Below are 25,333 nucleotides of genomic sequence, written 5' to 3'. Positions count from 1 at the left end.
CATAGGACAGTATATCGTGCGGAGTGGTAAAAAAAAAAAAAAAAATAATAATCGTTGAACAAATAATGAAATTCAATGATCGTTAATATAGAATTAAATTATTATTAAAAAAAAAAAATTAGAATTCTGATTATCTGTTCATATTTGAGGGTTTCAAGTCTTGCTCACGCAACGAAACGAGGAACAAGTGGTAGAAGGTTAGTCAAATCAGGAGGATACTCGAGAAAGAGAGTTAAAGACCGTCGGTAACGATGCAATAACATTACCACTGAAGTACAAAGCCAAACGAATGGATGTATTCTACGTGCAGGCCGGCAGTTCTGCAAGATAGTCGAGCATGAGTGGCAAACGTGGGCGTAGAAAATAAAAGGGAGCCGCTAGAAAGAGCCACGAAATAGCCTGTGTTGGGTATCTGCCCTCGCTTTCTGTGTCTACTGTTCCTACCCATGTTTTCCCTTTCACCTCCCTCTCCTGTCCAGTCCCCACCTTTTCTTCTCGATGGCAGCGCTCACGTTCGACGCTTCGACGGTCTTTGATCCCACTGTCCCTTACTTTCTTCTACTGTCGCATTTCTATTGCGTGTCTATCGTTTGGTTACCCTTCGGCCTTTGCTTGATTCTTTCTCTCTCTCTCTTTCTCTCGTTTTTAGATTTTTCTTGCTCTGCTTGTGTATAGCTAAATTTTTTTACTTTAAAGTATGGTGAAATTACGTTGAAGGACAAGATTGGAAGAAGAAGAATATTTTAATGAAAATGAAAGGTTATGATTTACGTGAATTTAAATTCACATTTATATCCTATTCATATTTAAATATTTTTTTTCTTGTCGTAATTATAAATAAAATCTACTCTTGATGTTTAAAATAGTTATAATATTTAAGAAGTTAAGAGATTAAGCTAAATTTAAGCTAAGATGTCACAGGCGTTAAGTCAAAGGAAGTTTCATTTTGCCATCTCATAATTTTTACCCGAGTCAAAGAAAGTATTTCCTTTGCGACAGTCCTTTCTCCCGGTTTCAAAGTTCTCTTCTACGATTACAACTGTGAAAACACGTGTTGCCACGAGATCTAAAATGCGATATTTTAAGCTCCAGTGACTTTTCTCTAAAAACGCATGCATATATGGGGCAATGCGTCGGTGGATATGGTCAATCCTTGACCCGGATGTGTTCTTCGTTTCAAAAGACTTCCGCTTGACCTTCATCGTAAAGCGAGATACAATTTTTTTTTCCACCAAGAAAATGCTCTCAACGAAATGCACAAACACCTATTGTCAGAATCTTCTTGATTTTCCTCAAAGTGTTCCTCGAATAGTCAAATAGTTGAATGCTTTTGATAATTCTTTTCTCGAAAAAAAAGAAAGAAAAATTTATTGTTCTAAAAATGAAGTTAAAGATAATTAAGGATAAAGAGGAGAGCTTTCGAATGGTTGAATTTCGCCAATCGTTCCAATTCAACTCGCAGGTTTCGTCGTGTCGATGTTAGCTTTAATAAGGAATTATTCAATACGCGTTCAACAACAAGCAGTCTTCATTTCGGTGAGAAGAAGCTTTGTCGAAGCATTCGGAACGGGAGAAGGGGAAGAGGCGAGGAGGGGAAGGAGGAGGAGGAAGAGTAATTTCGATTTCCGGCGGGAAACAAGGATATTTCGCGTGGCACGGCTATATTGTATTCCGTTTCGCGGCGGTGCCATCCATTTTTGATACCACGGACAAACGGAATCGGCGAACGCTTTATGACGAGGCCGACCCCTCTTTGATGTTTCTTGCAGCGACTTTGTTGCACGATCTCGCGTAATAACGCGCCACCAGAAGGATTTCTCTCTCGCGAAATCTCCGTGCCGTAACGCGTCGTCTTGCCGTGGAAATGTAACGAAGCCGCGGAAATTTCATTCGTGGCCGCAAAGCAAAGACGATAGGTGGCGCTAAGATCGTACGAGGTGCTGCGAGGAGGAGGAAAAAAAGAAAAAGCGAAGTTTAATACGCGAGGTTTCTTGGCGTAACGCGAGTAAATAGAACCGCTTTTTACGGGGGAGAAAAGTGAAAGTAAGGCGCCGCTTTTTTTTTATTTGCCCCAGGCTCTGAGGTAAACGCGTCTATTTGCTTTTTGTGCCACAAACTTTGTGAGGTTACGTCGAGATGGTGCTCTTCCCGTGCGTAGTGTCTTATTTTTTTCCATTTTATGGAAGTTTGGCGTGCAAAGTGAGTGCGCAAGAGTAGAAAAGAATACTTGATATTTCTTTTTTTTTTAATTTTCCGATATACTGGTGTTAAAAAAGAAACAATTCGAAATGTATTTTCGTATACTGTTGTTCGTTTTTATGGAACGCGTTCTCAAATACTGATTACACGTTTTAATTAAGATAGGAAAATAATTTCAATTGCGCGTTCATTTATATACATTAGATCTTTTGCGAATCTATCTCGTGATGGCCACACCTCATAGCCATAACCTCATTCACGCTGCACGCGAGCAATTAAAATTTTCCATTTGCTACATCATTGTTTCCATCAAACGTATTTCAAACTCAAAATCGATCACATACTTGCCATTGTTATTCATGAAACTTCAAGACAGCGTTTTATTTTCGTTAAATTCTCAAATGCGTGGACAAGGTGGCGCCAAAATGCACGTGTCGCGTGTAAACTAGTCCGTTTCGTTCGTGTCGAAGGCGATACATGACACACTTAATGAACGGGTACCAGTGAAATTGTCTGTTTTCGCGAAGGGAGTACACCCCTTTGAGACGTGTCATTAAAGATTGTTTGAAATTCGTTGCGTGTCGAACGAATTTTGTACATCGATGAAACACCATGCGGGAAGACGAGGAATAATCGCTGTCTATTGCCACTTGATAAATCAGTTCCGTGAACCGATTCCGAATCCGCGATTACGATCAATTCGAGTGTGCACGTGATCCTTTTCGTTTCGTATGTACGACTGTGTTGCTTCTAAAATATTATATATACGCAAATAAATACAGGGTACGATTGCCACGATATTTGGCCCTCGACAATTTAACGTATAGCTATATATGCTTTCTCAAAAAATAAACTTAATATTCTTTTATGCGAAATTCACAGAAAAAAATTTTCAAAAGAATTTTCAAACTTAAATTCTAAAAAATTTCTAAAAAAAGTAATACCGTCTGTCGAAAGCAAAAAGTAGATATCATTTTCGATTCATCAAAATTTCTTTTCCGAGCGAGACAGGAACAAGTTGAAAAAAACAGGAAGAGGCGACACTCGACTTGTCCAATAAATCAACCGATCAATAACCTCCGGCGTCGTATCGAGCTCCCATAAATCCCCATCTCTCTCCGTCTCCTTTTGATCGCGTCTAAAAAAAAAAAAAAAGAAAAGAGAAAAACGAGCAAAGGCATACCAGGTATATACACGTCGGTATGAACGAAACGTAAAAAAGAGGAAGATAGAGAGTTTCTCATTTCTGACAATGAGCCCTCTCCCCCCGCCCTCGTTGCGCCGCTTATCGGCCCTTCGAATTTTTGCGGACGAATGCCGATACGGAATTAATTCCCTTTAACCGGCAGATTTAATAAACACCCCTCGTGCGCGCTTGTATCGCGTTCTCTTTCATATAGCCTCGCCCCTGTTTCGTTCTTTCACCGCGCGAGCGGCGCTCCTCTCGACGCTCGAGTTCTCCTTCCCTCCCCCTCTTTCCCTCTGTCCCTATGCTCGCGAACGGATCTTTATGGCGTGCAGCACGCCATAGGGGATTCACCGTGGAAGATGGACCGTGAAAACGACGCGACTCGGTGGAAGGCTCGCTCCGCTCGCTCGCCGAGCAATTACGCCGTTTAAAATGATCGGGCGAGCGACGGCTGCCGCGATTTTTCGAGCGCATTCCGTGAAATCGATGACGCACTACTGGGATGTTTTCACCTCGTGTTTCGCTATGCTGGATCGTTTAATGTCGCGTGTCGATAATGTTCCCTGTTCGATGAAGGGATAAAAAATTTTTGGAGAGAAATAGAGATCGAGAGATTTGAATTTCTTTTTCTATTTTTTTTATTTTGTATTAAATTTTTTTTGCAAATCACCGAGTGATTTGAAATAAAAATATTAAGCGAAGTAATAGTAGTTCTTTCGATTTGCATGTAAAAAATAACAGTAAATATTTTGCAATTAAGTTTAATTAAAAAACGTTATTTAATTGATTCATCTGAAAAAAACAAGATCATATTTTCAATTAAATAACGCCTATTAAGTAGATATTCAAATGTATCATTGACAATTGGACTGACATTTTAAGTGTTAAATGTATCATAAACCATTGAATTTATATTTAAATTTTACATAACCGATTAAACACAAATGATGTACTTACAAGTCATAAAGTTTTATTATGAGTAATTTCATTTTATCACATTTTATTTTATTCCACCATATAAAGAAAAATAAAGTTTCGCACAAATACAATAAACTTTGTATTTATAATTTGAGCTTTTCTAATTATACATTTCCATTTTGCAAACATTCTAACATAAGAATGTAAGTGATTTCCTTCGAGACCAACAAACTTCAGTACAAACCCATTAGTTCCCCCCATCCTATTTTCAGAACATCCCACGTATTACAATCGTTCAAAATAATGATAATCCTAAATGAAACGTTATAGCATCGTGCATAGTAATATCATTCGAGCTACAATTCTGCTAATATCAACGCATTTCTTGTGCCATACTTCAGGGAATAATATTCAAACATATTAATTTAAATGAACACATTTCTTCTATTCGTGTTACCATACATTTACAGACGCCTGTTGCATCTCTGTTGTATTAAGACAAGATGCGGATCAACATAACCTCTACGTATCCAACTTCGAACGAGCAGATGAAAGCAAAGAAAGAAACTATTCTCAATAACGTAAAAATGTTACTGTTAATGTCAATTGAATAATCGATATTGTTAAATAACAATCAATAAATACTTGCATCTCTATTATATACACAAATCTTTCCATAGAAGGATATTTTGTCATTTACGAGTTGTACAGAGTAAAATATATGAATAACTTCAATGATATCGTTAAGCAAATTAGTCTTGAACCGTAACTCGGTTCTGATACACATTAATTCGATTTCGATCGTATTAAGCGACCGTGTTTGTCGTCACGCGGTGAAAATTCTCATTACGAGCTCGTTCAACGCACTGCTCGTAATAATTCGTGCGCGCGCAACAGCCAGTGGCATGGACAGTTCTCACGTCGAAAAGTGATAAACCGTGACATGGCTAGGTTGCGAGAGCTCCAGCGCGAAATTAATGCCATCATTAAGTTTGATTAAAGTTTTTACGAGGTGTCAAGCAGTGGTATCGTGTCTCGCGATTAAATGGTCCGCTCGACCTTCTCGTTGCTATTGTTCAACCCGATCCACGCGATTACTGCTGCCATTTTTTTCAGACTTGCCATACGGGCCCATCAGCCTGGCATCGGATGACATCGGAGAAATTTTGTTTTGAAATACAATCTGTTTTTTTAGAATAAAAATATTTTCTTGTCAAAACATACATATACTAAATATTGGTACAAATTCAATTATACCTGAATAAATAAGTAAATTTAAAATGATAATAGATAACCATGTATACTTAAAATTTTGTAACAGATTCTTGGAAATCAAGCCGTTGCTTTTTTCTTTATTATACGATAACAGCGCCTCACGTGGGCAATAAATCATCGAGTTTCAGCAAATTCTCGGCAAATTCGCTAACCGATTTTATTGGACCGCTACTTTTGTCGAATTTGCAATAACGGCAGGCTGCCCCTCGTGGCTACGCAAGTGAAGTGATAGCAAGTGGATAGACGAACTCCACGACACCAGATGCGGCGCAGCCGGTGGTTAGAATCTCGGGGACAACAGCAGCAACGACAGAAACCGAGTCGGCGAACAGCATACGACTGTCTTTCTCTGGAACGGGTCGCCCTTTATCGCCTTCCTTGTCTGCCTGCCATTCGCTTATCGCATGCTGACTTCTCCCTGCAGCGGCTTCTCTTTATAGTTGGCACCGCAAAGGAAGTCGTGGCCACGAACTTGCTCTAAAATCCCCTCGTCCGCACGCACTGTAAACAGACGTGGAAGGGGATCGGAACGAGCGACGCTCACGCCACTTGCTCGGCTGCGCCGCTTCTTGCGTATAATACCTGCGCTAGTTGAAGTAAGTCAAACAATCTTGGAACGCGTTGCTCTCACGACTCGACTGTCTTCGAACTCGCGGTCTCATTGGGATCGTGGTGTTCGTTATTCTAGTGACAGTGCTTTACTCGTGTTTTTTTTTATTTATTCTGCTTTGTCGCGCATATATTTTTTGCTCCTTTTCTTCCCCCTCTTTAGTTACTCTCGGTCGATTAACCTCTCAGACCTCTCAGACACGTCATGTAGGTGATACCTGTCTTATGCTCATCATCACCTAGGAGATCATGGATGGTTTCTGGATGCTAATCGTTTAGAGAAGAGGAAAATAATAAACTGCTGGTAATTTCATCTGTCGAGTGGAGGAGGCTCGTGATGGACGCTCGTAACAATGCGGAAAGAAGAGGAGTGGTAGGGGTTGTGTTAGGGCTTGTTGACGGTCGCTTTGATTTTGTTTTTTATCCGTGTCACCGGGGAGGTAATTAACGAATCGATTAGCTATGCGATCGAGGGTGGAACGAGGTGCTTGAAAATATAAGAAGGGGAGTATTATGTGCAGGGTTGTTTGAAGGGACCCTTGTGGCTTTCTTGTCATAAAGTGTTTGTTCTTTGAGAGGTTAGGTTTACTGTGAGCGTTGAAATAATTCGACTTTGTAAGTAATATACAGTGGATAAGCCTCGTTTCATGCCTCCTTGTCGTTTATTGTTCGATTTCTCAATTATTTCTCAATTAATTATTCATATTTATTATTTTAAATTATTAAAAGTTATTTTTATACGTATACATGTATAGATATATGGATTATTATATCTATGATTATCTTATGCATAAGAAATGCAAAGATCTCAACAAGATCCAAATATATTTCAAATTTTGTCACACGTAAAATGAGACAGTTGCGCGAATGAAACATGAAAATCTGAAGCTATATCTTTCCAAATATGTCGATATTCTTCTGGAAATCGACACAAGGAATCGACGGACGTCCCAAGAGTAAAACTAGGTGACGAACCGAGGGTCTCCGTGTCATTTATTTTCAGGGAACGGGGTCGAGCTCGAAAATTCTGAAAAATTATTCCTCCCAGCGGGCGTGCGTCGCGGATTTTTAAATATTCCATACGTCATCGCGGCATACGAGGCAACGTTTTCGAATGCGAAAGGGAAATACGCGTCCCTGCACCGCCATCGTCCGGTAAAATAATAAACGATCCATCTGTAAATGAAACATTCAGAAGGGCAACGATGAATGCAAGTTATAGAGTGTCCCTGAGAAAAGTGCTCCCTCTAACTTTTCTCTAAGTTTTCTCTAACTTTTCTTTTTTGTTTTTCATTTCTTTTATCCGTTGTATAAATTTTCTCAATTTTTAGAGAGACAAATACTTTTAAGGTAAAAAAAATGAGAAAAATTGAAGATAAACAGACAAGTTCATTGACCAAGTTCAAATTCATTCAAGATCATACATAATTATCTAAAATATTATAATAGCTAGAGAATAATTCATAATTCGAATATGTTTCACTTTATTTTTCTCTATTTCTCATTATAAGAAATTTATCTTTTTCCAAAGACATTTTGCATAATTCACAGGTTATATTTACATCTGACTTTGTCTTCCCTTTTTCTTTTTTTATTCACAAAACATTGGAATCCTGTCGTGTAAAATAAAGGATTACGAACAAGTTACGTGAAACGGTCGTGAATATGTAACGTATGTAAATCACACGAGTCGCATAATAACGCTTCCTCTTTTTCCTTATTCTCACCTTCGCAAGTTTTTTCCTTCGTCTAACTTCTTCGTATCTTTCATCCTTGCTCTAGCTCCAAGACTGTTTTTATGATTGCTGTTTCATCTGCATGGTGGCGCAAGTGTGCCCCAGTTGCTCGCAGTTCGACAAAACTATCGAAGTTGGTGTGACGTCGTATGCGATTTTGATCGTGCAGAAGACAAGTAAATTCAATATTTGCATACGTCCTCTCCTCCATTACGTATATTTATCTTATCACGATATTCTCATGTGAAACTACGAATTGTGTCAAAATATCGTGGAATTTAACCTAACCTAGTTAATTCTCTCTTGATTTTTGTCCTAACAAAATCGTGCAATATACACGATTACGACAAGCCACAGAAACTCGCCAACAAATATTTCCAGAGAGAGACTTTCGTGACAGAGGTATATTCAGATAATAGGACGTAAGGTTTTCTAATGATTGGGGATACTTGTTAGTCGGTGCTCGTTAGAAGCGCAGCTTTGTCAAAGAGCCGAACGAAGACGCTAATTACAGAGAGGGCTACTTCCTGGCTACGTTTGCGTCTCCTTCACGAAACACAGGTCAGATGATCACACCGCAAGAAGGCAACTAGCACCACTAACTGGACGCTGGCCAGTTTCCTGCCGTACCTTCAAGGGACATACATCAAAGACGAACGTGGATTTCATACGAATTTTTCTTCTCTTTTGACGTTTCCAGATATTAAAGCAACAACGTTGTTACAAGATAAATTAATACTATCCTTATGATTATGATAATATTATTTGAAATTTAACAGAACATTTATTTTAATATAAAGAAAACCATAATCAAAAACTCTTGTTGCAGAGAGTCACAGAGAGCAAACTGTTCTAGTGTAATTTAAATAAAAATCGTCTCGGAAGTGTATTTATAGAGTAATCTCACAATCAATGTCCGCGTTCAGAGGCAGATATCGCGACAGAGAAGCCCTGTTCACCCATAAACCATATATAATTACAGTAAGATTGTTTTCGCGATCCCCTGGTGTAATTATAAACTTTTCAACGAAGAATGCTCTTTTATCGGGGCAAATTTTCCCGGCCATCCCCTCCCTATCCTTCCTCCTTCCATTCCACCTCTTCGTTCTTTTACTATGCGCAGATATTCGAGATTTTCTCGTTCGTTTTTCTCGATAGCTGTACGGCAACTTCATCGCCAACTTCCGCGACGATGTAATGAGAGGATCGAGGAGTATCATGGTCGCGGATATCCATTGGGTGATAATGGGAATTGAAGCGAGATGAAATCGTTCAACTTCTTGCGCTATACTAGCCTCAATGATGGTAGTTGGATACGTGGTGAAAAAGATAGATACGAGGTCATGAACCGAAGCGCTACACGGGGACACTAATTAATTTAACCGTACCTAGGATCATATGCATCTCGTATTCAAGCATCATGTATAGGCTCTGAAGTCATCGAAGTTTTTTTAGCCTACTTTCATGATTGAATTATTCTTATTGATTCGTGGAGCGGAGACAATAAACACTTTATATTTTTATCTTGTTTTAAAATTATAATTTCTTCTAAAATGTATTATTCACATTTTTACGATGAAAATGATTTTATTAACTAGAATTAAATTTCTAAATTAATCAAATTCATGACCATTCTAAAAATCTAACCTATAAATGTATAAATCTATAATATGATGAAATATGTGATGTTGTTTTAATATAATTAAATTAGTATTTGAAACTTTTGTTAAATATAATTTAAAGAAAACAGAATCCTATAAATATGGTTTGTCATAGTTTGTCAATTATGTTAATATACATGTATATATTGGTATACATATATTATCTTCGCCATTTTCTCGTATTTCTTTCAGTTCGTTTTAAGGGCAAAATGCATGTATGTATGTTGGAAAAGTAGTGAGACTTTGAAAGAGGAAGTTATTCGCGCGGTTATAGAGGAGGACCGGCTTTGAGCGACGAGCCTAACGAAGTGAGACATTCAGATGGTCACTTGATGCTTTCACCATACTCGTGCTATTACGCAGTAACAACGAGCAACCTCCATAAAGGTAATGACACCGTAACTACCGTCTTGTTAGCGCAGCAAGCGACGGCATAGTTTTACGTCGATCCAAACCACTGTGCATGATATTCCGTGGACTACGCCTTGGGCTGTTTATGAAAAGGGTCTTTTCCGGTGTACAATCTTAACTTTCGGTTAAATTCTTTGGCACTGTTTTCAATATTCTTTTCGAGTCATATTGTTTGCTTACTTTACCTCATACCTGAAATAATATATTTTATTTTTGATTTTAAAAAATATTCGAATGAAAATCTTTATTTTGTTTTTATCTTATTTTTGAATCATTGTTTTAAAGATTCTTTATGTTGACAATAAAAATATAAAAAAAATAAGCGAATAAAATTTATAGGTAGTTGAAATAGAGATTAATTTATTTCTATTTCTGTCCTAAAAGAATGAGACTTCCAATCATATTAAATATTTTGATTTGTAATCATTGTCTTTCGATTATTTATCCCTCGTGTTTCTCTCCACTCACAAATTCTTAAGATGTAATGTATTCTTCGAGATGGGGAATTGGTTGAAAATATTATCTTGTACTAATGTATTTTTTCAAAGAGGTTGAGACACGGTCGTGGAAACAGCATGGACCGACAAGATAGAAAGATACTTGTACCATTCGCAGCAGGATATTCCAAGAATTATGTCGCTTAATTCTTCATATTTTTCTCATCTTTTCTACATATTATACGTTTTTGTTTCCTACGATAATCCCTACATTTCCTATCATTTTGACATGTAAACAAGACACAAAATTGTTGAGAATTTACTTTAATTACCCAACCCAAGGGTCTAAACCAAAAAAAAAAAAAAATCTTACATACTGCTGGAATATTTACATCATGCCACGACGACGTTAAAATAACCACAAAACTAACATTCCTCTCATCGTCATTTTTTTTCAACATTATCAAACCATTCTAAAATCGAGCCTCTTGAAATTCGAAATTTCTCATATCCTTTTTATAACCTTATTATTGGATAAAAGTCGTAAAGAAATTCAAATCAAAATGATCCTAACCTATTTCTGATCCATTACCATCGAAATACGGTTCAAGGAAGCGATATTTCCGACCATGGTCAAAAGAGATTCTTCTCAAAAAACGAAATTAAAAATGTCTATGCGATGGTCGATCTTCGGATATTTACCGGAGCGAGGAGAGCGTAAAAGGAATCAGCAGTTGAAGATCGTCTCTTTGCAGTATAGGTTAGGGTGGTGTGCACGCGCGCGCGGGTTTCCCGCTTGTATTACACATTCTCTCTGCGTGGAGTAGATTTTAAAAAGCCTCTCTGATAGGGGCCGGCACTGGGGAATCTTTATTTATGAAGTCAAGCACCATACGACACTTTACTGGATCCACCGTATCCTTTTACGCTGGTGTGGAGACCGACATCTCTTTGCGCATGCGCGTCTCATGTACGTAAAAGATGAACAGAAATATCTTCGAAAGGAAGACGGAGAGACAAGTCTATCAAGTTCCAGTTTCTACGACTAGGTTACGTTTGGTTTAAGATATATGAATCGAATGTACTGGATGTAAAGAATAAATTGTCCAGGAAATGGAGATATTTTAAAAAATGTATAATTTTCGAGTTAATCTTGATAATTTTTTCACGTTACATAAAAATATATACAAATCGGTTTAATTAAAGAAAATGACAATTGCGATAAGTTTGCTGAAAAGTCGTTATACCTATGAAACAAGCAGAAAATAGATTTTCCCATGCTATTAATTTTGTACTATATCTCTTTCATCTATTTCAAACGAAACAAGGGTTATAATCCGATTCTACTAAAGAACGATGATATAGATACTGTTTAAATTACAAAATAACTTCCTGTAACTACGCCTACGCTAAAGACAGTAGATATTGATTGTTAAATATGAAGTCTGTTCCTTGTTCCTTTGTCAGAGGAAAATAAATATCTTATTAATTCACCGCTTTTATAGGTTTTCACATACACTTCGGTATAATACATAGATTCCAAAGAATTATTCATATGGGATAGATCTGTTATTATTTTTATGATTATTTCCTTCAAATTTTAAACAAAATATAAATTCTCAAAATGAGTAATATTTATTATATTGTCTATCGTGATTGTCCACCAACGATAAGAGCATTGTTAAAGTTTTAAATGTAGATATAAATAGATATAAATTTCTGACTTAATAGTTCTTTAAAGTAGAATTTCCTTTATATGTGACAATAAGTTCAATATATGTTTCATATTATAATATTCGATTCTAAAATTTATTTTAAACAGGAAATCAAATTAACAAATATTTTGAAAGGAACAAATATAAGAAGTCAGATAATTTATCTTAACATAATGTATTAATGAATGATATATAAGAATAATATGATGATTTAGATTTAATATTCATTCGTGACTCGTATTATATTATTGTCAAAATAGTTGATACATATATCAATATAAATATTTTGAGAATTGTGTAATGTTTTTACGTACTTTATTTGAATAAATAAGAGAATTGTTTCAAATTCATTTTTAATATCTATAAAATGATTGATCAAGAAAATATTTATACTAAGATTTTTGCATTTTTGAGATAATATTACTCGAATAAAATGAAGAATATTATAGCCTCTTTATCGACGGTACTCCATATAAATAATCGAAAAAAGTCTTTTCTTTATTTATTTCAAAGCAACCGTATATTTTATATTATTTTCCTTAATACTTTCGTAAAATCCATTATTTTGCAGAAATGGAAAGTTTGAGTGATCGAAAGATGAAAAAATGATCGAGAACAGAGATAGAGTGACGAAATAAAGATAAGGGGTGGAAAAAAGGCAACCACCGATGAAACTCGCGACCGATCTTCCAACGAGATAAAATGAAATAATTCTCGTTGTCAGTCGAGTTCGAAATCCTTTTCTCTCTCCCTCCACACTTCACGTTTCTTTCCATTGCATTCAACCAGCGCTTCGTATTTTCGCGTAGTTGAGAAAAGAAAAGAGGAGGGGAGAATGTTTGCCACTCGTTCGCCGGATAATTCCGCGAAAATTAAACGCCAGGAAAGAGATGGAAATTACGATTAGATCGTTTTTATTGGCCGATACGCCAATTTTCACGGAGATTTTTTTCGCGCTGTTGGTTTGCGAATCACACACGAGTAATTTTATTTACGATTATTTCACATGAAAATAATCTCCAATTTTTAAAAGCAGAAATTTCGTTATTTGTTTGAATATTGAAATAGAATCAGAGAGATAGAGATTGGAATAGAAATAAGTTTGGCCAAAAAGTTTTGGCAAGCCTCTGTATATCGGGGAAACGAAAAGCTACGAGGGCATGCCATCTCGAGATCATGAAAAGGCATCGGGTCAGTCGAATATCAAAAGACTCACTCGACTTAGAATGTCAAGATGAAACGTTACTTCCTCGAGAAATGGATAGGTAAATCTATCCATGTCTTATTGCTGTTTAGATTTTGTTTCTTTGAACGATCTTTCCTACAGAGATGAAAAATACAAGGGAATATTTCCTCTTGATGATACAAAAACGATATTTTCGAATGGTTGTTCAAACAGATGTAACAAAAATAATAATATCGAATTCGAAATTATTTTCGTATAATTCATTTAATATTTCATATCACTTTTTTCCCATATAATGACGTAAACAAAAAAAAGAAAAATCCAAAGAACTCGCTCGAGTTCCTAAACGACGCGATAAACACGCCATTCCCTCCTATTAATGTTTTCTGGCTAAATAAATATTTTTCCTCGTTCAATAATCGTACCTCTTGACACCGAGCAAACAATTTAAAACAACCTCTACGTCCTTTCCATTTACGTAAAAATTTTCTTAGAAGCAATTTTCTCAACTGCTCGTCACCAATCCGGTTGTTATTCCACATCCGTCCACGAGAATTGTTTATCGGCCAAACAGATCCTTCAACCGATGTCAAAAGAGCGTCGTGCACTCTTCATTCCAGCTAGGCTCGTTCGTTCGACGCGTCTAGCTTCGACCAATAAACGCGCGCGCGAGAGAGAAGGAGAGTGAGAGAAGAAAAGAGGGGGAAAGTAGTAAGGTGGGGTGAGCAACCGTTGGAGGTCGCTTAACACGTGGCCATGACAGTCTCGCCCGTTTGATCCCTCGAGCTAGCCATCCCGGCCATTCCCCGTGTCCCAATTCAACGGGAATGATGATATCGAGCGACAATAATTGGAAAACTTATTAAACCCTTTCCCCCTCGAGTCCGGCGTATTATTCTTTGGCCGGATGACTGGCGGGAGTAATCATCTTCGTTGAATACTGTGCCGCTTCTCCACAGTTTATTGTAAGTTCGATTAATAAGAAAGAAGCGCGAAAGAGTTGTTTGCTCGTTCCTTTGTGCTTCTGTTCCGGTCGACTGGATTATGGATAGTGGTTTATTATATCGACGAGATGGGAAGGGGTCGAGAGGGGAAATGTTTCGAGGATATATTAATTTTCATTTATTTAATTATCAGTAGACTGTCATGTTACTCAATATCTATATTTCTTGTTATTTTTTTAAACGTTTTATTTTATTTTTGCTCGTGTTGTTATATCTAGTTCTTGTGCACAAAAAAAGTTTTATGGATATGCGTGTATATATGCGTATAAGGAAATTAATGCTCAAGTTGTATAGGTATACAATGCAACGATACACTGAAATTAACACATTAAGGATCGCGTATTTACACACATCTCAGCGTTTCACTAAACTTGAGATAAAGTTCGTTCTCGTGTGTTTATTTACGTAGCAATTACGTAACAATAAATTACACGGAACACGTGCTTGGATATTTTATCGTCCGTGAAACAATATTCACGGCCTTTACCTTGGAGAATTTAAAATCCATTTATTTCGAAAGTAGTTTTTCTCTCGATATTTGACATTTATCGAAAAATAAATTTTTAAACAATGATTACTCTTAATCGTATTCTCGTAGTTGAAATGTATTTCCCTCAACCCCGAGAAAAGAGGTTTGAGGGAAAGGTATCTTGATTGACAGTCATCCTTCCTCTTTTAACCCCTCCATTTTCGAGAGCTTCAAGGGCTCTAAAAAAAAAAGAGAGAGAGAGAAAAAGAGGAGAACAACGGCAAATAAAACCACCGTCTGGACCGTGTATTCGACCACGGAGATTATGGAAATTCCGAGAAACGACGGACACGAAGGACTCCTCAAAAGGATAGCGGTTGTGCACGTTGCATTCAACTCGCTTTACTCTCATTGTGTTCGCTCACGCCACACCGTCGCGGAGGGTGCTGTCAACGGAGTTGCTCTTCTGCCTATCGTCGCGCCACCTTGTCCCTTCAACCCCTTTTTCGCTTGTCCTTCGTCCCCGCCTGGAGCATTATTTTTTGACCAGCTGTTATTTCAAAACGATCGTGTCTGACGATATACAGCCTGTCCAACAAGGGGGAAGGGGGATACAATTCTAAATTTAAAATTAATTAAATTGGAAGTTAAACGATATATATTTGAACAATTGGAAATGTAAGAAAATTTTATAAAGAGGAATATTACTGCGAAATATTCGTTCATTTAATTTAATTATAATTATTATCCTCTTTGAGGGTCTAAAGTTACGTAATGTTGGTGCTCCTCTCCATGAGATACTTGCAAGAAATAATGGGGGATAACGATTTCCATTAGTAGGACAAAATTTTAATTAATATGTGAAAGCAATAATTGCGTATATCTACGATATATATATATGGCAAATTTTAATGGATTAAGAGATAAAGGGAGAATTATCGATATAAAAGAGTATTGATCCAGGAAACAAGTCTATTCGGATAAGAAACGATTAATTATCGATGTAACTGTTCCGTTTGGCTGAACCGTCGATCCACTGTTTTTCCAAGATTTTCAATTCCTTTGAAGGTTGATAATCGGGAATTAAACGATGAGAGGATAAGAAAGAGGAACTAGGCTACTTGGCCGTTGTCCAAGAGCATTACTGGAGCCCGTCGCAGAGGAAAGCCCGGCGATGCTACAAGTTTAAATAGTGAAATTGCCGTGGAATAAGTAACAAGCTTGTAATATTTATGGAAAGTTACTGGAACCCAATTGAATTCATTATCTATTTAATAAAAATACTTCTGGGAGACAATGGTATCTTTGTTTAATAAATCGGCGGCAATTGAATCCTCAGGAAAGATTTCTATATTTACAGTAATTATTAGAGAAAATATATTCTGTGTTCAAAAGAATAAAGCACGAAAAAGGATAAAGACTCGAGATTAATGAAACGATCTTCTGTTTCAAAGAAATTAATCCTTTGCAGAATTTTGTTTGTTTGATTTCTTTTGATTATAAATTAAAATTATATATTTTTATAAATAAGATGCGTTAAATATTGTTGTAATCTTTTCTATTATCTTGACGAATGACAGCTTGTTATGCAATTACATCTCGAAATCTCTGGTCGGATTGAGTTGCTTATTTTTTTACATGCAGGGGTGGCTCGATGTAACCCGATAATTTCACCCAGATCCCCAGCAAGCTGCGATTACTCGATTTATCATGCAAGATACTTTCCCTCCTTTATACATTCGATCCCTAAACATGAATCCATTAAATAAAAATCGAAGGTGAAACCTTTTCCAATTATCGATGCTTTAAATTATACAAAATTTCATTTATGTATATATAAATATATAATTTTAATTTCGGAAATAAAATCAAACTTTTGATAACTTTTTCCATCTGAAACATTTTTAAGTTACTGTAACTAGCTGGTACAAAATTAGCCATTTCTAAATTCAAAAAAAATTCTTTAAAACCAAAAAATCTATACAATTTTTTTTTTAGTTCCGAAATCAATCCCTAAACTTCATTTATGGAATCTTATACATATATACGCGCGATATAGAAAGAGAAAAGCGTTGCTCCCTTTTAAAGAGGCAGAGGGAGCTAGGATCGCGCTTATTACCGTTGGCGGGGTCGTGTCACCGCTAGGAAAAAGAAAAATTAACAGAGGAAAGTTGGGGGCGGGCTTGAAGGGAATGAAAATTCGAAGGGTAGGCCAGATCAAAGGACAGGGTGGGACAGGGAACCGTTGAATCTCACGGAGAATCTCTCTTTCGCGCGTTTTCAGCTAGCGTGATTCGTGCTCAACCGGATCGTATATTATCGCCGTCTCCTGGATACACTCCACGGAATCGAACGGGGAGTTGGTCGCCGACTACCGAAATTTATTAGCTCTAATTCCTTTCATGTCACGGTCAAAGGTAAATCTCCGCCTCGCGTGGACACTGTCCTTTGAAAAAAAAGAAGAAAAAAAAACAGAAAGAAAAAAAGTGCGGCCAACTTCGGGAATTCAAATTGCCTTCCCGATGACGAGCCATTGTTTGTAATGGATTATCGACTCGTGGAACGAGTATCATCTAGAATTAAAAGTTCGTGTTTCAAATTTTTTTCTCTTTATTGCCAGGAAAATAAGTATATATATATAAAAATATTTGATCAAACTTTTCTTAAAAACTTGAAAATTTTGATTTTAAATTTTGAATAACGATATTCGTACTAACTAATTTTTTTTTGGCATTAAAAAGTCCAAATATCTTATCCGAGGAAATATTTCTGTCTCTTTACCTCGATCCTTTTTTGCGACTTGTTGGACGTACGTAGTTAAGAGTAGTCGAGTCTACGTACCTGAAACATAAAAAAGAAAAGAAAAAGAGGATGAGTTAGGTTAACACGGTCGTCACGCAAGCAAAGGAAGAAAATCGAAAGGAACACGGCCGTTTCGTCGAGGCGAAATCGTTCGACTACGCGGAGGCAAATAAATTATTTCTCCCTCCCCTTTCCGGTTCGCATACAAACAGCGACGGTTTGACTGCGGGGAAAAAAACTCTTGGTCCCTTAATGAACGCCCGTTGAAAAAATCCTTTGACGCTTTCTTTCCGAACCAGCTCGAGCAAACTGGCAGACAGCATCGATAATCATCCACGACGATGAGCGCCATCTGCCTCGCCATTCTCACCGTGTTTGTTTGGTTAGGAATTATTCGTGCTCCTCTCTCGTAGCGAGGAAAAATGTCGTGTTACATTTATTGACAGTTAATCTGCCATGGTAATTGATAGTTTCGCCTTTCCTTTACGAAGTGATTACAATTTAAAGCGTTTACAAAAAACATTGGTGACGAGAGATTGCTTATTCTGCATATTTCCAGTCGCGTTGAAAATAATCGGATAGATAACTTTTGTCTTTTGTTATTTTAATAATATTTTCAGATATTATTCAGCCCGTGGAAACGAAATCTTTATGTTAGAGATGAAACAAAGCAAGGTTTGATAAAAGGGAAATTCGTTTCCGGGACGATACTCGATGCGCATATGACACCGTCGCGTGATCCTCGAATTAATGCGAACTGGTCGTTCAGAGTTCGCATTTAACGTTCATCGTGCACGCAATGTACTGTAACGGAGATTGTTCCCTAGATGATTGCGGATGGTTTATTAAAATTTGTAAACGCGAGAAAGAGAGTATCTCGTTCAAGAAATAGATAAAATAATGCATATACGCGAATAGATAAACATGTTACAAGTGAACGAGTATTATAACGTATTCTGTTTTTGAGGTTAAGTAAATTTTTCATTCGATAAGTGTATTTTATTATCATACTACGATAATAAAATTACTTCTTTATTTATAGAATTATAATAACTTGAATATTTATACAACTTTTAAACATAAATTTCTTTTTATCACGATATTTATTTCTTTTATCTCCACTTTCTTGACTGAAGTTTAAAGCAATTAAATCATTTTTCAAGGTTTACACTTTCCTTCGAATATCCACTCGCGTGGAAGGTGTCTAAACTTGAGAATTACTCTTCGAGTAACGTAACACGAGTGTCACGCGATTCCTGGTTGAACAACCTTTAGGACAATATGCTATTTGTACCAAGAATATTCCTACACGTCCTCTATCCCGGCGTTTAACTTATTCCCATCGTGGAGGCAGCACCATCGCGTAACTTGAACGAAATTCAAACGTAATTGTAGAAAATGCTTGTGTTGCACGACCGAAATTTCTTTTATTACAGATTCAAAATAAAGCGCTATTTTTCCATACGAAAATTCTCCATTTTATTTTATTTTCAGATTCAAATGAGCAAACTTACACTAATTTTACATCACAAATTTTTTCAAAGGAAAAAATTATAAAAGAACAATATCCTCCAACATATTTTCTTTTTTCTAAACGTATAAAATTAATTCTCATTGCATAATCTTCATAACCATCTGGCAACGTATCATATTTTCTCCACCGTTCCAATTACTTCAAAAGCGAAAATCGATCCTCGCGAACATTCGACCCCGCGAAATGTGTTCCCCAATGAGGCTCTTTGTATTCTGAACCGTGGTTAGCCCATAAGGATACTCGTGGATCTTTTAACAAGAGTGCACACGAGTCGTAATCCTTGATCCTTTCACCACACTCGTCGATTCCTAGGAGATCGTCAATGCTCGGTAATTTTCGTCGGTGACTCCGCGATTCTTGAAACGTTAATCTGCCTGGGTACGTAAGGGAGGGGGAGGGGGAAGGGACCCGGCCACTCGAGGATCGGGCCGAAAAAGGAAGGGTTGATGGATTGCGTTTACCGCAGACGCGAAGACAGAAGGGGACGTAATCCTCTTGATGAGCTGCCCTCCAACGAAAGTGCTCTGTGTGTGTGTGTGTAGTGTGTGTGTGTGTGTGTGTGTATGTATGGGGGAGGCTCTCTCTCTCTCTCTCTCTCTCTCTCTCTCTCTCTCTCTCTCTCTCTCTCTCTCTCTCTCTCTCTCTATTTAGCAGGAAGATCTCGCGGCTCGCGTTCTGTTTCTTCTTCCGGTTGGCATTAGGGCTGCCTTTCGATTTTGTCGATGAAAGAGGAATTTCAGATTGGGAGAATTTGGCTTTGGGGGATGATTATGCGTTGTCAAGGCAGGTATTGTGGGTAGAAAAAATTGTATGGGGGTATTAATCATCGCATGAGTCATTGTATAGGAGAAGGAGAAGTATAATTTTTTTTTTAAGATAAAAATTTTTAAGTTACACACCAATCAAACTGGTGTTGCGTTCGGATGAATCTCGTGGAAATCAGAGTAGAATATCTTGTAACGTTTCTTCAGTAACGGAGAAGATGAAAAATTTTAGATTGATTTCATTTTGTGTCATGTTAAAAGAGATCTATTAAACGTTTATATTATATTTATCTTTCTAACGCATGTTGAAGTATAAATATTTATTGTTTAATAAATTGTCCGTCCGGTTGAATCTTTTGAAAAAAAAAAAAAAAAGAAAAGAAGGAAATAATTCAGCCTAACTTCTAATGACAATCATTGGATTCATCTGAGCATTAAAACATTCTTAACGATATCAGAAAGATATCTTGCATTCTCTCTACTTTTATCCTCCCTCTCGCAACTTTTTCGAACCACCGCGCTCATTAACCCAATTCACAGACTTGGCTTGAGTCCCCTGGTAACGAGGCAACAGTAACCCGGTAAACGTTAAGCGTGACGAAAAATATATAAATTGGAACTGTTTCTTCGTATCAATCAATTTCATCAAAAAAAAAAAGAAGGAAAGAAAGCAAAAAGGATGAAGTTTGATAAAACATATACTTTCATCTATAATTTTCATAATTCTAACGAATATATTCCTTAATTTGGTTCCATAAATCTATCCCTAGTAAAACAACAGTTAGAATGTTTCCCTGGAGTGTAATCCGTGGACACGTGCACATTCTAATTGCATTTTGTCTGGAAATATGTTTTAAATAAATATGTCTTATTGTTGTTACGAAGAGGAACGAGTATATAAAGAGATTTATGAGTTGGAATTTAGGATATGGTTGGTTTGTTAAGCCGTGAATGAATTAACTCTGGTATAGGATAAATGAGATCGATTGTAAACCGATGAGATTTAATGCCAGGTAACATGGACAAAAGGTTTTGCACAAAGGTTTTGTTATAATATCAATAGCAAGCCTATGGCTCCCATTTCTCCGTTCATAAATAATAGAGCTTCGAAAATACACGGAGAAAAGGGAAAATTATTCGTAAAAGGACATTGATCATCAACATGTCGAGTAAATTCGTTTCATAGACATTTTTATTATCTTAGTTACTTCGTCTTACAAACGTCTTAAATTGAGGCAAGAGATTTTAAAATATATTGTGGAATCAGAAAATGGAATTAGAAAATAAGGCAGTAAAACGATATACTTTTATTCTAATCACGATAGAGACAGATACCGTGTCAATCTCTCTTGTACGTGGAGAAATTATGCAGTGGTCGCTCCCTCACTTTCTCCAACTGCCAGCTACGTCCCCCGAGGCGGCATATCATCGTTAATTACATCCAACCTCTCTTACGCATTTCTGCACAATCACGGCTTATCTCTAACCCTTTGCGAAGCAACAGTTATCTCGGTGAATAGGTCCATCGCGAATCTGCATTTGCCCCAAGTTCTAGAAAGACTTGGTTTGGGCAAAGGAATCAACTGCTCGAGTTCCTGAACGAATCCGTTTAGTTGATTTAATATGTCCGTCCCCGGGGGAGGAGGGAAGGGAGGGAGATTGTGACGTGACAATAAGTGGCGCGACTCTATCTCCGACTGCTCTCCACAGTGATCCAGACTCGTTCATTACGCTCGGTTTGTTTATCCTTCCATCTGTCCGACTCCGGTGATCCCTTATTAATCCTCGAACAGCCTGCCTCTGTTCCCTTTCGTTGACCCCTTTTAACGCAAGAAGAGACCCTCGACGAGCCGCGCCGAGTTCTGAATCCTCATTGAAAACGACGCGAACATAAACCGCATTCACGGCCAAAAAATAACCGAGCTAAACCGATACGACAATCGGTCAGATTCGGGTAAGTTCGCATCTCGAGTGCCGCATCGTTTACGCTCGGCTGCTGAGTCGAAAGGAATAGCCAAGAGTGGGGGACCTGGAGTGGTGGGGGCTGCAAAGGTGATATAGAAGAAGGAGTAGGGGGACGGGGAACAGATTGGTACGAGACGCGACAAAGTTGGCTCTGAAATCCAATTAATTCAGTCTCTGTCGTAGACAATACGGTCGCCATCTTGATTTGGAAATCTAATTTAGCCGCTCTTTATTTATGATAACGCCCGCCACTTATTGTGCGTCGTGCCGGTACAAGGGTTCGACAAAGGATTGAAGACGATGGAGGGGTGCTGTTGTCACATCCAGCTTAGACGACGGAGATTCGTTTCACTTCGGGTACGCGCGGGATATCCACGCAGTGCTTGTGGGCACGGAGAGGGGGGAGGGATTGCTTTTCTTTAATAGTCTTTTAATGTCGGTGACAGATACGTATATAAAGTTTAGATATACTGATTTAATGGGAATGAGAATATAGTTATATAAAAAATTTCAAAATTACAAATTATTTCTTTGTATTTCATTGTTTTATATATTATTGCAATTGTTTACGATAAATTTGCAATAGAATTATTCTAGTGAAGATCGTATTTTGGAAATTTATTTTTTGAAAAATAAAATATTGGTCTCATCTGAAAATTGTGGATAGTGATCAAAGATTAGATTAGATATTATAGATAACGATATGAATTGTTCAAGATAGTGGATTGAAGGAAGATTCTCCAAAATTCTTCCAGAAAAGAATAGAGTGATTACATTGTTCAGGCGAATAATAATCAATTTGAATTACTATTGTTTTTTTTCATTATTTTTATTACTTATTTTATAAATTAAATTAATATTTCTATTATTATTATTTTATCTAATTTTATTAATCATAAAATCAAAAAGATTTAAAAATAAATCTCAGTTTTGAATGTTAGATCCTTCTATACGTATATTTCCATATGTAATATAACAATTTTTGCATTCGTATATTCTTTTGAAATAGAAGGATCAAATTCGAGTCAAAATTCGAACATTTCTCATTTTTATCAACGGTATTGTCACTGAGATTTTTCAAAGAATCTTCATAACACGTATTTGCTATTTGAAGGAATGCAGAAATAAAAACTCAATCGTATAGTTGTTCTTTCTATGATGTATCGTAAAGTGGAATTCGTCTTATTTCTTTAGGCGGTGAGATAAACGTTTTATCCTTAGCTTTTATGCCAAGAATCTTCGCGAATCGATTTGAAAAGAACTATAAAATGATTGGCCTATATTGAACTGAAAATATTAAATATTATAAAATAAAATTTGTAATGGAATGTCATGTTTCGATATCGCAATGTCCACGAATAAGAAACTGGATATAACTATGGATACTGGCTAATGGTTAGTACCGATATCGCCGCTAGGCGGCTTCAAGCGTCATTACTATTCTCGTTAATATTATTTGTACTGTTATCCTATAATTATGAAACCGAACGTCGAAATACATATTAAATTCTGGTGATCAAGATCAATTCTTGTTTTTGCATTTTCATCATTCCTCTCCGTATTTTTATTTAGATGAGTGGGTGAGGTTTGATATCATATTTATATGAATGCATTTCAGTCGAAGTGAATCTACATGTGAAGATAAAGTGAAGATGAAGTGAGATGAAGTGAGATGAAGTGAAGATAAAGTGAAGATAAAGGTTCCTGCATCTTCTCCTGGGCAAAAGTGAATTTTTGTGATTTTAGTTTTAAGAAATATGTATATATGTAAAACTAAATATAAGAGAAATTTAATAAATTTTGTAATATTTTTACGATTAAAATTCTATCATTGTATGATGAAATTATATTAAAGAATAAAACTTTTCTGATTTTATTATTATAATTTATGACTTTTTTCACCAATATTTAATTTTATTATTATATATTTTAACTCAAAATTCTCCAATTTAAAAATTTTAAGAAAAATAAAATCACTGAAAAGTTTTACAATGTGTAATTGTAGATTGTATATAACAGAAAATTTTATATGAATTATTAGAAAAGAATTATATATGAAAATTATTATATTAAATTATAAAATCAAATTGCGTTATTTGAAATAAAAATTATTTGTATTATTATATTCATTAAATTACATCTGATATTATTTACTTATAATTAATTATTTGTGATTATAGACAGTGACAATTTATAATGAAATAAAAAAATAAAAAATTTATATGTATGAAAGAAAAGAGAAAAACAATCGATAATTTTTCATTTGCAAAAAGGTAAAAATTTTGTAAACGTGAGACGACACCCTTGTTAAAACTTGTTAACTATAAATCTTCTTATAATACTTATGTTACATCTTTGTGTTCTATTTGACGTTCTCTTGATCGTTCTAATAGGCGTCCTCTGAAAGCAGACCTTACAATTATATCAATTTATCTTAAGAGCGGCGGTACGCTGCGAGAATGGGACAATCGTCATCTATTGACAACTCGAAACGTCGGTACAATTAGAGGTTAGATACAGAGAGAGATTGGATACACTTAAACTGAATGAAGAATGTAGTGTCAATAAGAGCTCTTTCTATTATACTTTGAAAAAAAATCGGTTCCATCAACTGAATAAAGGATAAAGAGAAGAAACATCTTAGAGTATAGTAGTGGTCTTGTAAATAGTATTTCAACAAATTTTAAGTATTTACTGTCACAAATGTTACACGTTACATTTATTTCCTTTTAAAACCTTGCGTTTGAAATTACATCATATGATAGTTTCCAAAAATCTTGAACATGGATCAAACGAACGTCGTGAAATAATTATCAATTAAAAAACAATATACAAAATACCTTAAATTTTCATATAATAACTGAATCATATATTTTCCACGTGGAAATATGCAAAAACATTTGCGTATACTCCCGCCATTCTTCCTTCATTTACATATTCTTAGATTCAATAACAACACCAGTTCCTAGCTTTCAGAGGCAACAAGCTCCGCTTCGTGAAGTCTTCACGAAACTGCTTGGTGGAAATTTTATGAGCAAACGGAGCGACTATCAGTAACAGTTTCTCACGGAATTCAACGTCTAATTTCTTCAACCATAGAAGATTTATCCATCATAGTTGTAACATAAACTACAAAGGCACTCAAAGACAATCAATTTACGTTGCTATTATAAATTCTTGCAAATTACATTTGTTATGGAAGAAAATCTATATTCTTGAATTAATATAGTATATCTTGATTCACAATAACGAACTTGAGATACGTTATCATAAGTAAATAATCAATCCATCATTCAATAATAAAAATAAAAAACGGAGGCAATCCGTTTACACAGCACAATATTCGTAACAATACCACACAAAGAGATTAGTAAGAAGAATCACGCCATACAGCGTGCCAAACAGCCACGACCAAACATTTCTCTCCATTTTTTTTCTCGAAAAACAAGAAGAAAGAGA

At 36.2% G+C, this 25,333-nt stretch overlaps 1 protein-coding gene and 1 long non-coding RNA gene across 8 annotated transcripts in view; one reads left to right on the top strand and one right to left on the bottom strand.

The window, feature by feature from the left end:
- Window positions 1-25,333, bottom strand: part of LOC107993946 (teneurin-a) — a 628,759-nt gene that overhangs the window by 115,312 nt on the left and 488,114 nt on the right. The gene's annotated exons all lie outside the window — the stretch shown is intronic.
- Window positions 6,195-11,645, top strand: LOC133666262 (uncharacterized). The gene is made up of 2 exons (XR_009830190.1): window positions 6,195-8,907; window positions 9,050-11,645. It is a non-coding gene; the product is annotated as an uncharacterized LOC133666262 (long non-coding RNA).

Source organism: Apis cerana, linkage group LG6, assembly GCF_029169275.1.
Source record: "Apis cerana isolate GH-2021 linkage group LG6, AcerK_1.0, whole genome shotgun sequence".
In the NCBI taxonomy this organism is placed as follows: Eukaryota; Metazoa; Arthropoda; class Insecta; order Hymenoptera; family Apidae; genus Apis; species Apis cerana.
This window is presented reverse-complemented; position numbering and strand designations above follow the sequence as displayed.